The following is a 3,555-nucleotide window of genomic DNA, read 5'->3' on the forward strand; positions in this document are numbered from 1 at the left end:
TCCTTTGAAGCTTTTGGTTGCAGGAGTTCTGACTTCACTGTTTTCCTCCTGTTCCATGCCTTGCTCCTTCTTATCCCCAAAATAGGAGTGTAATGTTGGAATCTTCTGTCTGCTTTGTTTCCTTTGCCTGCTCATTTTGCCACTCAATGATTTGACTTTTGGGCTTTTTGCCACAGTAGGACTCTGCCACCAGACAGGGGAGTTTTCGTCCCAAACGCTGGGGTTTTCTCAGCTGCTGGAGGTATTAGATGGGTGCCCTCTCTGAGGTCTCCACACGCTCTGGCAAGCTGGACACACACCCCAGGACCTCCACCCTGGACTGCAATCCAGATCCAAGCAGGTTAAAGCAAGAACGATGACCCCTCAGACTGGTGCTTGGTCCCCCTACACTCTGCAGGCCAGGAGCTGAAGCTGCCACGTGGCGCTGGCAGGCTGTGCTGGTGTCTCAGCGGTTTCTCGCTCCGGGGGTAAAAGCCACGTACTTCCACTTCCTGGGTCCCAAAGTCCAGACTGCACTGGCCTCTCACCTTGTCCTTCGCATCTATGTATTGATAAATCTGGAAACGGCCACAGCTGCTGCTGATCTGGAGTCCCTCTGGCTGGCGGCTGGTCAGGCCCGCCCTGGGGCTAAAGCCTCAGCGTGGGGCTGGGCTTGGCTCCCAGAGTGCTGCGCTGGCCGATTCCTGCCGGCCTGCCGAGCTGTCCTCAGCGGGAGGTTAGCTTCTCTGTGTCATTTTGTGGGTTCTGCAGCTCCAAAGTTTGTTTAGAGTCCCCTTTTTACATGGATTGGGGAGGGTGGAAGCCGGAGCCATGGGAAGGTTGTGCTTCTACTCCGCCATCTTGGCTCCGCCCCCCACAATTGTTTTTCTTTACAAGTAGGTGTGTCTCTTTTAGCAACTGTCCTGGTTCTGCTCACTTCATTCTGCATCAGTTCATACCATTCAGGATTCTCTGAAACTGCCTCTGCTCCTTTCATATGGTGTAATATTATTCCATTCCATTCAGAAACAGCAGTTTGTTTAGCCATTCCCCAACTGTCTAAGAGGCAATCTGATGTACCCGCTAGAGTCTATTCTCTTCTTCCTCCCCTTTGTTTCCCCCCCGGCAGGATGAGGATGTTTATTTGGTTTGTGACTATTCCCTCTCCAACATCATTCTCTCTTAATTTCTCCCATCTTTCCCCTCACTCTGGTTGAGATGGTTGGTGCATGAGTTGGTGTTGAGTCTGTGTGTGTGTTTTCAATACTCCTTTTTTATTTCACCCACTTCCCCTACCCATTCCTCCATGATTGTATGGTCTTCTCACCTCCCACAATTAAGTGAAATAACAATTTCTTCCTTCTTCCTCCTTTTACCCTCTCTCCTTTGGCAGTTAGTTCAGGTAGTTTGACTGAAACACGAAGTGTACTGAGGGGACAATGCCACACGACCTGAAGATATTAGTGGAGTCAGAGGAGTGAAGCTCATTGACTTTGAACAAATAATTTTCCTTCTTTTGAGCCTCTGTAAAATGAAGGGAGTTGAAATGAAAAATAAATTATTGTGCTAAATTCTGATCATACAAAGAGAAAATTGAGACAGTTCCTGTTGTTAAACATCTTTGATTCTAATTGGGGATAGAAAGCACAGGATAGGATGATTCTGCTGCAGGGCAGAAGGCAAGTCTTATTAGGGTGCTACAGCAGGGAGGGTAGTAATGCCTGGTGGTCTTCTTCATAACTGGGGGAACATGGTCTGACCCTTCAAGGACAAAATTCTATGATTCTCTACTGTAGCATCACTCTACATTTCTAGTCTTTTCTCACAGTTTTCCACTTATTTTGTCTATGCTCAGCCAATCTGGACTACGGGATATACTGGGAATATATCTTTCCCTGTGCTTTCCTGACTTTAGGACTTTGGTCAACCTCATTTTTGCATCTAGATTGGCCTTCTCCTTGTTCCATTTTTTAAATTACTTTTACATTCATCTAACTCAAATACTCAGATCCATATAGCAACTTGGCATAGTGAATAGGGCACTGCATTTGGAGTCAGGAAGACCTGAGTTCAAATTCCACCTTAGACACTTATTAGAGGTAGAATATTGGGCAAGTGATTTAATCAGTTGTAGCAGCAAGCACCCCAAGCATCCCCAGGGTCGCTGCCAACACAGGTTCTTGGATCTTCTTTGATAAAGGAAAGCAACTCAAAATGGGTTAACAAGCTTACTTTAATCAGTCAAATATGTATCATTTACCTAGTTCAGGGGAAAATGGTCAGCAGCCTGAACTTCAGAGTATACAGACAGAATTATCAAGACAGAGAAACAGATCAAGTAGACAGTTTCCAAACTGTCCAATCATTACATCCATACCAAATCAACATATGGGTTTCAAAGGGGAGGGGGAGGGGGGGAGCTCTCAACAACCAACGGCTTCCCAGAATCCAGATCAAATCACAGAACACTTCTCAAAGTGAGCCCCAAAACAAAGCTACACATCAGGGCGTATGTAGCCTTCTCCTGGCTCAGAGAATGTAACAACCTTATTGTCTCACTGCACAATCAAAAAGTATCCACTGAAAAACAAGCCTCCCACCCCAGGCTCCAGGTGCAGTTTAGCCTAGGGGCAGGGAAGATCTTTAAAATTTACATCCCATTACATCAGTCGGGGCTTCAGTTTCCTTACCTGTAAAGAGAGGATGTTGGATTTCATGGTTTCTATTGTTTCTTCTCCAGCTTTAAATCTATGATCTTATGATCTACCCTCTGTGGCACCCAGGACAGGGCAAGCAGTGCAGGATCTGCCTGGGTTACTTCTGTGTCTATCCAAGAGGAGCTTACCTGAAGAGCAAACAGATCATTTAATAACTTTCTATTTTCAAGTCAGGACAACAAGTATATATTAAGTGCCACTGTGTACCAGACACTGTGCTAAGTGCTAGGTATAGAAAGGTAAAAGACAAACAATGCCCTCAGGGAGCTCACAGTCTGTTGGGGAAGACCACATGCAAACAAACAAATGAGATAAATTGAAGATAATCAACAGAAAGAAGGCACTAGCAGTAAGGGGGTTGTGGAAAAACTTCTTATTAAAGATGGGATTTTAGCTGAAACTTGAAAGAAGCCAAGAAAGCCCAGTGGCAGAGATGAGGAGGTAGAGAATTCCAGGCATGGGGAAACAGCCAAAGAAAATACTCAGAGTCTGGAGATGCAGGCTCATGTGCAAGGAAACGCCAGGAGGCCAGTGTCATCAGATCAATGAGTCTGTGTCAGTGGGAAGATTGGAAAGGTAGGAGTGGTCTAGGTTAAGAAGGGCTTTGAATGCCACAAAGAAGATTTTGTATTTGAGCCTGGAGGCAATAGGGAGCCAATGGAGTTTATTGAGTAGTGGGTGACATAGACCTGGGCTTTTGGAAAATTGTTTAGTGGTTGAATTAAGAATGGATTGGAGTGGGGAGAGATTTGAGGCAGACAGACCCATCAGCAACTATCACAATAGTCTAAGCATAAGATGATGAGCATCTGCATGAGGGTGGTGGCAGGGTCAGAGGAGAGAAGGGGACATAATTTTG

This window comes from Petaurus breviceps, unplaced genomic scaffold, assembly GCF_028583685.1.
Source record: "Petaurus breviceps papuanus isolate PSGF00001 unplaced genomic scaffold, PetGlider_PUasm1.0 558, whole genome shotgun sequence".
NCBI classification, from domain to species: Eukaryota; Metazoa; Chordata; class Mammalia; order Diprotodontia; family Petauridae; genus Petaurus; species Petaurus breviceps.